We start from the raw sequence: 13,495 nt of genomic DNA on the forward strand, positions 1-13,495 counted from the left end.
CTTTCTCAAGGACAACTTTTTTTGATAGGTGAGAATCAATGAAAGCCATGGAACTTGCGTAACCTGGTGAGAACTAATTCAGTCTTCCCAAGCAACACTTGTACACAGGAGCACCTTATCTATGTGAACAAAATGAGCTTAGTTTTTAATTGTTGTTAGTTTGGATGATAGGAACAAAGGTGACATTCCTTGAGTCTGAGATCCATTATTTATCTTGAAATCAGGTTCAGCATAAATAGTATTTGTGAAATATTTCCCCTACATCGACAATGAGCCTTGATTAATAATTAATAGTATCTCTAGATGTTGAAGGACAATTCATGTTCCGTGCTTGGTAAATCTAGCACTGAGAACTCTTGTCAGCATCTGTCAGGGGAAGATTTATTATGAGACTTGGACCAAAAATGAGCAAAGACTAGAAAATTCACTTCACACAGACCACTGAACAGTCACTGAATAATAATATTTAACATTTCTTGGTTTATGCATACAAATTAATGAAACCTCAGAGCCTGCCTACATTTTAGAGCATTTTTAACTGTTTCCATGTCGGTGCCTTGTTTGACTAGTGAAATAATGAAAAAGAGATGAGGCTTCCTATTTTCATTTGGGCACCTGGTTTCCTGCTCAGGTTCATGGCTGCTGGCTGGAGGAGTAACTCACACATGGTCAAGGAAAACTTTGGACTGAGCACATCTACTGATTCTCTGCCCTGCTAACCTGCACATAACTGAACTTTCATACTCAACCCCATATACCAACACACTGATTATTTTTTCCCTCATTTTCTTTCTTTCCACCTCTCAAATACCCAGAGAAGCTGAAAGACCAATAGACCCCCTCTTTCATGCATTTTTCAGGTTCTCAATGTATAAATGAAAGCCCATCACATGGACTCACCCAGTCTACCTCCCTGCCAGCACAGGGTTGATCCACACCATGCATCTCCTAATGTTACTTCCAGATTAATTTTAATTTAGGACATTCCCTCTTTTCACTTCTCCCCATTCTAATTATAATCTCCCTATCTACCTGAAATAACCTCCATTTAAAAAAGTAAAATAAAAATGAAGGGATGGTCTTAGAAAAAAACAACTACAGAGAAATCAATCCCTCATCCATTACCAGGTTTTTCTTTTGTTCTGGAGCCACGCGTGTAACCCGGTTAGACCTGTTCTCTTTGAATGCCGAGGACTGAGCTGGCCTTATGCAAACGCTCTCAACCTCATCTTGGTTGTTGTCGTTGCAGATCCAATCAAATGAACAGGAAGTGACCTAAGGAATTCCCCTATTGGCTGCCTGAGTGTTCAGCAAAATGTTTTAAAATTAGTATCACATCCATTTATCTTCACTCCTGGGAGTCTTTAGTTGACATAACCTAGTGTGCTTACCCAACCTACTGTTCTGTAGACAGTTTTCCCATTGCCTCAGTTCAGGATTTCCACTCCAGAATCTGCAGCTAAATGAGGTAAGGTGTTTGGGGTATTTAATTTTTTTTCTTAAATGCATTTCCTTTAAAATAACACCAGTGACAATAATTTAAAAAAGAAAAAAAATTGGCTGCTGGACTCCTGGCCACCATACCAAGCCTCTTCCTTCCCACTTTGGAACAGCAGCTAAAGTTATTTATTCAAAAGGCTTTTTAATATTGCAATAATTATTTCTGCTTTCCTGGTTTGAACTTGTATCTCCTATTTAAGTATTTCTGTTGTGTTTATGTTTGAGTGGGGCCAGATCCTGAGAATATTTTCTTTTATGATGTATCTAATAATATTCCCGGTCCTAAATCTGCTACTTTTGTCAACAGAGGTGCCATCTTTTCAGTAAGACAAGGGGTCAAAAAGTGGACTTTCTCAATGCTATGGAAAGTCCTTATGTCACAGAACGGGAATACACTCCACAATGACCGTGTTTTGGTTCATTTTAGTGATGAGGATGTTGATGGACATGGTGTTTTTAATAAAAAACTCTAAAGTACATTTATAATTTGGCTTGGTTTCAGCCTCAAGGCAATTTCTTGGCAGTTGTTTGGTGAAGGAGGTTCTGCTGATCTTAGTTCTGTCTAAGCAAAAACTGCACAGAACCCAGCTCAGGCACTGGGTAGGTAAATATAGTGTGAGGCCCGCAGTGTCTTTGCTTGTTTAATTTGTTTCTGTTCCAATGGTAATTTTATTTTAATAGAACCAGAACTGGCCCCTTAAGGTATAGACACAGTTGTTAATATAGTTGTAGAAGAGAACGTGAAGAAAAAGTTGCTCCAAATCTGTGTTGATTTTGTTAAATATGCGTAATGGACTTAGTGACAAATGTTTGCATTTCACCCCATGAGACATTTTAGTCACATACTTGTATATTGTTAGAGAGTTATTCAAATATATCAGTAATGTGCTTTTTGATTACTTAATCTAAAGGTATATGTTGTGTTTGCTTCTAAAGTACATTCAACTATCCTTTCTTTCCTACCTTTGCCATTTTTTAGAGCCAAACAACTATTAGAATTAAACAAGCTCATAATGACAGAGATACCTTGATGTAAAAGTTTCACTTAGTAATTTTATTTATACCTGTCTCACTTGATGCTGTGTTAAACAGATCTAACATGCACCAGTATTTCCTGAAATTTGTGAAAACTTCAATAAAATTAAAAAATGCGCTCCTTTAAGTTCTGCTTTGATAAGAAATTTGCAGGGTGTAGTTTAAGTCAGTTGTCTGACATCTGTTTTGCACTGTAGAAAATAAAGCAGTTTTATATTTAAAGCAAGTGCAGAAACTAAAGAAAAAGGTTGCACTTAAAACCAGAAAAACAACAGGATTAAGCAATGACAGTTTAATTCCTGCCCCATACAATTTTCAAAACCAAGTGATTGTTGCTATAACAACATAAGACTTGCCAGAATTTTTCAGAAATAATTATGTGACTTCAAGTAGAGTATATATTTTAGAAAACTTCCAAACTTGAAAAAACAGTCCAGAAGTCCAGTGATGGGAAATTCCCCAGAATGTTTTTAAGTGCCTCAGCAATTAAATACCATTCTTCTAAAAATATTTTATCTTGTTTTCAGTCTGACATGATCTTGCTTTACCATTCAGCCACCTGATTTTTTTTTGCCTTTTGATGGTTATTGAGAAGTTCTCCTGGGTAGGAAATTGCTGTTCCTTGTGTAGTTAGCTGGGGACAAGCCCTTTCGTAGCCTAGTCTCTGATAATTGTGGTAGTCTGAGTTCCAAAGCCTGTTCCTTTTCATGGAGAAACTTGCAGTACAGTGAAGGATCCTAACCTGTTTCACTGTAAGCTTTTCCATCCTTTAATCACTTGAATTCCTTCCTCTAATTTTTCAACATTAGCTATGAAATTTGGATGTCAGGATGGATCAGAGTCTGAAAAGTGCCAAACAGAGATATTATGAGTGAATATACTGGGAATTCCAGTTCAGGGGTTTATGAAGTGTGCCCAAGGCTTTCTTAGTGCAGCCATCCTCCAGACACTCTTCTCCCCCTTGAGCTCTGGTCCTGTATGCAGAGACAAGGTTATCATTAGCAGAGTCAATGTTTCCTTGCATTTAGCATTTCTGTTTTTTTCCACTCTAAGTGTCACTTGCAAAGCCTATAACAATGGTAAAAATACATATTTTACCCAAGTCCTGATAATAAAGGCTCTCATATCAGATCAGAATATCTCTTTGCTTGCCCTAGCACACGTTAGGTCGTGCTTCACATCCACCTATAGAGTGGCAACCATATATTTACCCCAGTCGTGGTGAGATCAGGTAGTAGAATGTGGTCTGTTTTACATAGGATATTATTACCTTCTTGCCACCTGAGAGAATATGCTGTGGTATTGCCACAGTAATTTCTTATTACTTTAGATATTCTCAGGGTGTTGTGGGTTATCAGCAATGCTGGAAACAGACAATAGGCAGGTGGACAAGTGAAAAATTAAATAATTTGGCTCCCACTCAACTTCCTTAATTTTTTTCATTCCCAATGAATTTTCTTGTTAACATCTGTACTTGTTCTGTCTGGGAAGTGCAAGGTAGCAAGCTGCAATGGAAAGAGATCAAACTAAAACAAAATCATTTAGAAACGCAGATGGAGAGAGATTAGAGAGGAAAAAGAAGGATTTCTGTATGTGCGTCTGTGTTCGGACAGCAGTGACGTGTTAGTCTATTGTCTGTCCCACAGCAGTTTGCACCAAACTCCCATGTGAGGATGGAATTCTACACCTGCTGAAGAAGTGTGTATTTATGTACAGTTCTCACAGAAAAGGATTAAGGATTTTATTGACTCAGCAAACTCAGATAACTGCCCACGAGCCATGACAGCTTTCCAGAATCAGTGCTTTGCTTTCCTTCCTTGTTCTCCCCTTCCACGCTTTTTATAAATTTGTTTAACTTAGTGACAAGACCAAGCCAGGAAAACTTCTCACTAACCATAATGTAGCCTGTATCTGTTCTGTGGAGTCTACAGTCACATGCTTTCTGTTGCTGTTAACTTGCTCAGATTCAATCCTCACAAAATTGTCTGACCTCTTTCTGCAATACTATGAATACCATCTCTGTGAACTGGGGCAATGACCTACTGTACAGAGAGACAGGTTGGAAAGTGGGTGCTCCAGGACGGACCTGTCTGGCTTAAAAATTCGTCAGTGTGCCGAGATCAACATACTGATAGAGATGAATGACCCTTTCTTAATTTGAAGGCAATGTGCCCACCCTTGGTATGATTTTCTGGTCTTACAGGGCTCTCTTTCTCATCAGCCTTACTACGATTGTGAAGTAGGTATTTTTGCTGAGGTATAGGCATTCCTGCAACAAGCAACACATAAAAAGAAAACGGCCACAAACTTAGTTGTCATTTGTCATTACTAATGACACACAATATTAGGATGTGGTAGAAAAAAATGTAAAGACTTTTTTTTTTTTTTTCATGTCCACAAGGAAATGAACAGAAACACTATTTTTGTAGATAGCATAGTTTGTGATGTTTAATGAAGTAAAGTGTCTGTCCCATCTCACAGCTTCACTACTACTGAATTTCAGCAATAAGTTCATGGAATTTTCTTCCTAATAATAAGCACCTTGTGAGCATTGGTGAAGTTCAACAACATCTTCAGCAAAGCTCTCTGGCTTCAGCCACTCAGCTGGTGTCCAAGGGCACTTCAAGATCTCTAATCACAAATGGCTGCATCTCTCCCTCACTTTCAGTAAGTTTTCAAGAAAAGGGTACATCATAAACTTGGTAACAGTGAAACTCACAAGTAACACTGCTGATCAAAACGCTAAGAAAGAAGGATTCGCTCTCACAACTGGTATAAAAGAAAGCAAGGATTAATTTGGTTTTTGAGGAAGTCATCAGGGGTCTTAGTATGACAGCTCCTTTGAGCTTTACTGGGGATGCAGTTTGCACCAAATCCCTCATGAATGTCTAGAATACTTGGGGCGTTTGCTGGTCATTGGTCTACAGACAAGTGAGAATGAGTAAACATGGAGTCATGTAGCCAGTGGAGCAATCGACTGGCATTTGGCATTTTGCATGTCTCCCTCTGAGGAAGAGCCCTCAAAGGCTGCCTTTCCAGAAGCTGACATTGCACATGGTTATCATTACCTATTCCTCTGCTGATCTTGTGAAATGTGCTTCACAGGAAAGAGTATAAGATCTAGTAGACAGAACAGCCAGCTGGAGCTGGGTAATCACTGGTGGGATGACCAAATAGATGGGGTAATAAAAGAGAATTACTTTGTGGTGGTGGAAAAAAATAATTTTGTCTAAAGGAGCTACAAAAACGTGGAATAAAAGTTCCTGCCTGTTATGGAGGAAGGATACAGACATAAATATTTGAGATATTTTCTCAACTCACTATCAGATGTAGCCAGAATAGTCTCCTGAGTCCCTGTAAGTCTGTAAGGATTAAGCAACCATGTGTAAAAATGTATTCTATTGCCTAAATTAGTAGTGCCATCGCAAGAAGAATTGGTTTCATTTTTTAAAACCATTCTAGGTTTTCTTTCATTTAGCAGTGAGCAGTTAACTAATTTATGTTGCTATATAGTTAAAGAACCCTTGTAAAACTGCCCAAGATGCTATGGTCAGGAATCAGACTAAGTCCATGATATAGTGATTACTCCCAAACTTTCTTAATGATTTTTACTGCAATATGTAATTATTATTACACAATAGTTTAAAAGCTTGCATCCTGATGATGCGCTTTCAAAGTATGCTTGGTTAAGCAATTGTCTCATAGATTGGAGGGGCTTTATCAGGGAGTCAAATTCTGACACACTCAAGGGTGCTGTTCTCATCTCTTTTGCAGTGAGATCTAACATGGTACTCACATAAAAGACTTAATATTCCCAGGCACCTGCCCTGACAGAGGAAGATTAAAAAGTTTTAGAAGACTGAATTAATTGGTGATTAGATGAGTAATATATCCTTATAGACTTACCAAAATTGGAATGTACAAAATGAAATAAATGCAGTTTTTTTGATATTTAGTGACTCGCAGATATCCTTACCCTTTCTAAGACTTTTACTGATGGAGCTGTAATACTTTGTAACAACAGGTAGAAACTTCCTTTCCTTCCTTAAAATCTTAAATTATTAAATATGTTTGGATGACAGTTAATCCTGTAGATTTCTTTGTCTGCCTGTTGCTGATTCGAACAGTCATAATAAAAAACTTGCTCTAAGTACATGGAATTATAAATTAATTTAGGCTGGAAAAAATCTCTAAGATCATTGAGTCCAACCATTAACTCAGTACTACTGAGTCTACTACTAAACCAAGTCCCTGAGTGCCATATCTATGTGTATTTTAAATATCTCCATTTGTGGAGACTCTACCACTTCCTTGGGCAGCCTGTTCTAATGCTTGCTTACCTTTTCGGGGCAGAAATGTTTCCTAATATTCAGTTAAAACTCTCCTCGTGCAACTGGAGACCATGTTCTCTCATGCTGTCACTTGTCACCTGAGAAAAGACACTGACACCCAGACTCCTTTCAGGTAGTTGTGGAGAGTGATAAAGTCTCCTCTGAGCCTTTTTTTCTCCAGGCTAAAAAAATGCCAATTCCCTCAGATGCTCCTTGTAAGGCTTGAGAATTCTTATCTCCTTCACAGGCTTTCTTCCCATGGCTTTTAAAAGAGGAATTAAATTTTTTTCCCAATTTCAACCGAATTCTGTTTTCTAATCTGCATAGCTCCTTGATTGAATCCTTTAAAATGCACAGCTATTGGTATTTGGCCTGTCTGTTGTGTCAGTAGGTATATGTGAGTGGCTGGCATTGTCTTGTAGAGAGTGAGGGGCTGTTCATGCCAGGAGTCCTGGACAGAGCTGCTTTCCACTTTCAGGCCTGCAGGTTTTGTCCTATGCTGCAGTAGTTTTTTTTTTTTGCAGGAACACGTGCATGGCCTGAGAGCCCAGGGCTGCCCTTCCCCAAACTGTGGACTATAAGCAGCAGATCAAAGCTGCCTTATGCTATGAAACATCTTCAATCTTGAAATCTAATGAAGATTTAATCATTAAAGATGAAAAGAAGAAACTCCCCAGCAAATAGCTGTTATAAGGATCTCTGATAACACTCCTTTCTTAGAACATTGTTAAATTAGGTATAATTCCATGGTAACAAAATCTACTTTTGAGGAAAATTGTTGTTTGAAATAGTCTGGAAATATTTTCATTGATTTTGATGGGGAAACCTCTTCCAGTTACATTGATGACTGAGATACATATCAGTACAGGGGAGCAAAAATAACTGGAGCAAGCAAAGTTCTTTTTCTGACTTCTGACTGCTCCAGCCTCCCTCCCAGAGACCAGCTATAGACTCTGCAGTCAGTCTAAGACCCGGCATTCTTGTGCCACAGATACTTGAAGATGATATTTTACTGTTTTACTGTTTACAGGATTATGGTGCATTGAAGAAAAATTACTTGTCCTGGTTGGTCAGTCAGTCTGACTAATTAAAAGGCAAAAAATTAAAGAGAGAGGGGAAAAAATGAAAGAAAAATTCAAAAAAGAAAAGTAAAAGAAATAAGCAGGAAGATGAAGAATAGAAGTGTTCAGTGAAAAAGAATGAATGGGATCATGAACTTCACATCCTAGATTGGTTTTGCAGCTGCCTGCATTTCAGGATCAGCATGGTTGGGCTCTGCAGAGGGTTCCCTGGTCACCATGTGCACAACAGCCATGTTAGGCAAGTTTATTGCTCCCAGCACAGCTGCTCTGGGGTGATTTTACTGCCTGTGTACCTCACTTTTATGCTTCACATTTCTGTCTTTCACAAACAATTCCATGTAACAGAGTGGCACATTTGATCCTTGAACAACTTGAATATACATTTTTACATGTCAGTTGGTTCCCTGTTGCCAGGAACTTTCTTTTTAAAACTCCTTTCTTTTATTGTGATTAAAAGAGAAAATAAAAATAACCCAAAACCCAGCCAACAAAAAAATTCTAAACCACCCAAGCAAACAAAACCCACCCAACCAACCAACCAGAAAACCCAAACAAATAAACAAACAAATAAACAAAACGGAAGGAAGGAAAAACCCCTGTAGAAATAGCCACAGTTCCACAGAACAGAAATTTTGAATTTCAGCCAGCTCTTCTTAGGAATTCCTAGCTTATTTTCAGGATCATACATAGGCCAAGGGCAGCTTTTTTGATTTAATACTTCAAGTGTAGGTTTAATTGTTTGGCTAACTTATCATTCAAATCTCTACTAGTCGTATAATAGCCATGATGCATAAAAGAATCATGTTTTCAGTCTGAACAGGTCCCTTTTTTTCCTTGAGAATTCTTTCTCTTGTTGAATACCTTCTATCTGCCCTCAAAAAAACCACATTCAACCTAACTCATCTGCATGTTGAAAGATTTCCCAGAGACGTGATGCAATGGATAGCAGTGGAGCTTGAGCTGGAAGATATGAGTTGGGCTGACTTCTCCATTGACTTGTTACATGTCTTAAGTGAATAATTCCAGCTCAGTGTCTCAGTTTTGCTCTTTGTAATGTGGATGCACTGCTGGTTCCTTCCTTCATTTCTATGTTTCTATGCTATTTATGCCTCTGCTGTGTGTGTGGACTCTTCTGCTCTGTGGTTGTCAGTGTTTCAGTTTTTCCATCACCATAGATGCTATTAGAGTAGACAAACCCTGCAGGCTTAATTTTCAGAATTTAAAAGTAGCTCAGTTCCCAGCTGAGTACCTACTTCTCATGGACTCAATGTTATTTTTTTTCCTGTGAAATAGTAAATGGAGAGATGGAGTGTGTGTGGGTTCATATTGCAAAGTAAACCCTCCCAGTCTTTCAGGTTTTCTTTTAATCTCTCAAGAAAGTTACTTTACTGTTTATACTTAATTTGCTGCTTTTTCTTAGTAATTTTTGAACCACCGTGTCTTAGCTGGTTTTTCTTTATGTATTTTTCATGATACTTCTGACTTTAGTCTTAGAACAGAGCATTGCTTTGACTGGTTCCATTGGTGGAAAAAAATAGTATTGAGCTCTTTTCTAACACCAGGTTATTCTGTAGCAAAGGACAGTTTGTGAAACAGGAGACAGTTCACGTAAGAATTGAAAGGGCCCATTTGTACAAAACCCAATGGGAGAAGCTCTACCGTCAAACCAGCCCCGGCTGTTGAGGCAGATGCCTGGCTTTGCTTTTTTTGTTTATATTCCAACAAATCAAAGCTGACCTGTGTTGTTATCGGAGTAGAGCAGCAGGTGCAAAAAAATAACTCTGCTGCCAACTCAAACGAAAGGGTAAGACTAATACCCTCTGGGAGGTATTGAGGAGATAACAGAGAGCCATGCCAGCAACTGAATTAACGGCTCTATTTACGGTGGGTTTTACTTAATAACCTGCTCCTTACACTGACACATAAATACTCCATTGTATTGTTTAACGCAACCACTGGAGAAATCAATGGAAACAGGATGGGCAGCTCTTGCTGTGCCAGGTGAGAAGGAGCGACGCCACGGAAGCGTTGCTGTACTAACCACAGGCAGAAGGGAGACAAGGAAGGTGGGAAGGTGTTCTTGGCTTTTACAAAGTGAGGAGATGTTGTTTCCCACAACTTCTTGACTTACCTGTAGCAAGTGGCTACACAGCAAGGAAACCTCATTCCCCTATTTTCTGTTTGCTTTAATAAAGGCAGCGAGTATAAACAGGTGGTGGCATATATGTACTGTCCCAGTGACATGTGGCTCTGGGAGGCCCACAGTCTTGGGAGCAAGGGGCAAGCAAGTCTGATGCTACACATGCCAGGGAAGTGGTCTTGCAATCTCTTACTCTTTTCTCAACAAATACAATATGAAGAAACCACATGGATACAACTCCGTAAATGTTTACCAAAACCACACAAATGTGAAAGACTGTGTGGTAGTAAAAGTAGTGGTCTGACAGCAGCTTTCTGAAACGGTGTCGGTGAGTCCCACTGGGCTGTTTCAGTGATAGCCACCCACATGGGGACAATTTCCATGGCAGACAGAGATTCACCTTGGGATACTTGGTAGTCTGGGGAGGAGTGCAGGGCAAGCAGGCATCCTGGATAGAGCTATTACATAGGTGGGATCAGCAAGTCCCATCTTGGTACTAGGAGTATGTGGTAGAGGAGTTAATACTGAAATAAACCTTCTCTGTGAACTCTGCAGAATGACTCTTCCCACCATGAACCCTGCATTAGCTCTGCTACATCTCCTTTTTGAAATATTCTTTTCCTATCCTGTCAGCAAAAAAGTATGATCATATTGTGGTTAGTCAGGCAGTGGGCTGTAACATTGTATAAATACTTCTTTCAACCAGGCTGGATCCCCAGAAAGCTGAATAGTTTAGCATAAAATTCTTTGTGCTTAATTTCCAGCTTCTCTGCCCTTGCTAATTTGTGCTGTGGACCTCATGTATTTAATGAAGAAGCACAAACAGTCTGTTGATTGAATTAATCAATTAATATAAAAAGTAGTAATCCAATGGGAAATTTGCACATTCCCCAAGATATTTTGCTGTTTTGGGCCTCCGTCCAAAGTTCCTTATTCTGTTTTCTTCTTGCTTAGAAACCAGCCCTAAAAAGGAACCTTTCAGTTTCCAGGTAGATGCCCTTTATTCAAATAAAATATATGAAACAGAGTTCACAAAAAGTAAAAGACAGAAAACACTATTGTGTTTGTTTTTTTTTTTTTTTTCTAAGTAGGCAAATTAGTGGTTGTTACTGTTGAAAACCAGACAAAAGTCCCGTAACAAAAGAGAAGTGTTGGTGGTGATAGTGGTTAAAGTGAACTTCCACATGAAATACTGGCTGCTGCTGCAGCATATATCTGAGTGGCTGTTATGTCAGCACCGAGTCAGCATCTAATGAGAGCCAAACATGAATACAAACACAATTATTACTATTATTATTGTCATTATTCACTAACAACTGAACAGTCACACAGGCTATATTAGCAGTATGGAAAACATTTCCCTCAATACGCTGTTAGTCTTTAAAGCAATGCAAAGAGAAGTTGTCGTGGAAGGTAGAGGGAAGTGGTTGGGGAACCAGAGCCAAGGAAGAAGGAGAAGGTGTTAGAACATGATGGTAATATTTTGTTAGCTGATGAGGTTCATGCGTAATTATAGACGTGTGGCTTGTCAAGTTACAGGGCCATCTAGAGTGCTTTTTGGCCATTTGTATATTTAGTGTATTGTAAGCAAAAGAAAGATGTTTAGCAAAAGGAGATTAGGGAGATGAGCTGGCTTCTGGTTAGAGGAAGGATGTACCAGAGAGATAGGAAGGACATGAAAGGAGGTATGGAGTTGTTCCATGAGGTGTGGTATTAAGTGCTGAAAGAAGAATAAAGAGCAAAGGCAGTTTTTCCCATTATTGTGTTTCCAAGACTCTGTATCCCTGAGGCTAGCTTGATGAATCTATGGCAAATGACTTCTAAATATTCAGGAAAAAATGGTTGACCCAAATTATCATGAACTTGCTGAGGTGGTGCAGACAGACAGCAATGAGAGCATTGCTATATACCAGTCAAAGCCAACTTTGAAAAATAAAAAAGAAACTAGCCCACTTACTTTTGGCCAGTTTTTAGTGAATCTATCTACTTGTTCCAAACATTCTAAGAATACATTACTGCAAGTATAATCCAAATATCTATCACAAGAAATAAAATATTTTCTTGACTCACTTTTGTATCAGCTCTATGATAGCCCTTTCCCTAATACTATTATATGGATCAGTGCACAGAACTTCGGCAAAAAGGGGCATGAGGTTTTTGACAATAAAATAAATTATGATATTATTCTTTTCATGTTCAAAGACTAGTGGTGTGGCAAGAAGATGCACATCTAGCCTGTGATATGACAGGAAAGTATGGATCTGAAACACCAGATCCTTGTTAAGTGGCAGGTTGCATTCCACTTTTTTCTCTGCTAAAGTAATATGACAATGGGGAAAATTTGAAGTATAAGCCCTTGGTAGTTAACACTGTCAGACACATCTATGCCTTGAGGATTCTCTGTTTACAGTCTGCCTTCTGTTTGCTTCTGATTTGGAAAAACAAACAAACAACCTCCTATTTTAAAATTCTTCCTTTTATTTTCATTTTACTAATGAGTACCTTGAAAATTGAAGTCAGTTCATATGAAGATTATTGGGGAAAAAAAGGGGTCAGAGAAAAACAACCTATGAAACTTTGCATATCATCAAGTAATTTTTTTCCTGGCATTCATAAAGTGAACTTTGTTCTCTCTCAAAAAGGAAACTGAACTATGGTTTTGTCTTTAAATTACATCGTTAAAAGAGAGATAAGAACCAAACCCAAACCCTGGAGCAGAGGGATAGCTCAGATACAGATCTAGATCCTAACTTTTCTACCCATGGTTCTCTTTAGTTAAAATATATATGCAAGATTTTGAAGCATCCATATGAACATGTTTAAACAACCACCATATATCTCTTACAAAAGTTGCCTTGTAGTGCACCATGAAAATAAGATCTTTAGTAATAAAATATTCCAATCAAGCTTTATTTGATTTTGTTTATCACGATCCTATCTGTAATGTGGGTATATGTTAAACATTCCTTTCCTATTCATCTTCCTTTTTCTGGTCTTTCAGTTTACCTTCATGTATACATTTAATGTACAAGGTTCAAAGAAAACAAAAGAATAAACCAAAGTCTTCCTTTCCAAAAGCCCACAACAGTAAATGTTCAAGGTCTCAATATAGTCTCTGAAAGCTCACTGAGAGCTCACCAGTTTTGCACATGCAAAGGTGGGTTTATGCATATGAACCACAGCTCTATACTCCAAAGATACCAAAGCACAGAAACATGCACTTCAAAGAGGTGTAGTAGGAAATAAGATTAGCCCCAAAGACCCAAACTAGAACCTTGAATACTAAAATTTTGGAGATTATTTAAAAATTTTTCTTATAGAAATGATTCCTTGAACTTTATAGTCATAATGTCATTCAGTAACCAGATTTTGTTACTATGGTCCAAAGGCACATGAGATGGACTAAA

General features: G+C 38.4%; 1 protein-coding gene across 1 annotated transcript in view; it reads left to right on the plus strand.

Moving 5' to 3' along the window:
• Positions 1–1,301: 1,301 nt before the first annotated feature.
• EHF (ETS homologous factor) overlaps positions 1,302–13,495 on the plus strand; it is a 34,074-nt gene continuing 21,880 nt past the window's right edge. The window contains exon 1 of the mRNA XM_085581686.1: positions 1,302–1,468. The gene's annotated coding sequence lies outside the window, so the exon portion shown is untranslated. The remainder of the gene's footprint in view (positions 1,469–13,495) is intronic.

The sequence above is a fragment of the Lonchura striata genome, chromosome 5 (genome assembly GCF_050655825.1).
Source record: "Lonchura striata isolate lonStrDom1 chromosome 5, ASM5065582v1, whole genome shotgun sequence".
In the NCBI taxonomy this organism is placed as follows: domain Eukaryota; kingdom Metazoa; phylum Chordata; class Aves; order Passeriformes; family Estrildidae; genus Lonchura; species Lonchura striata.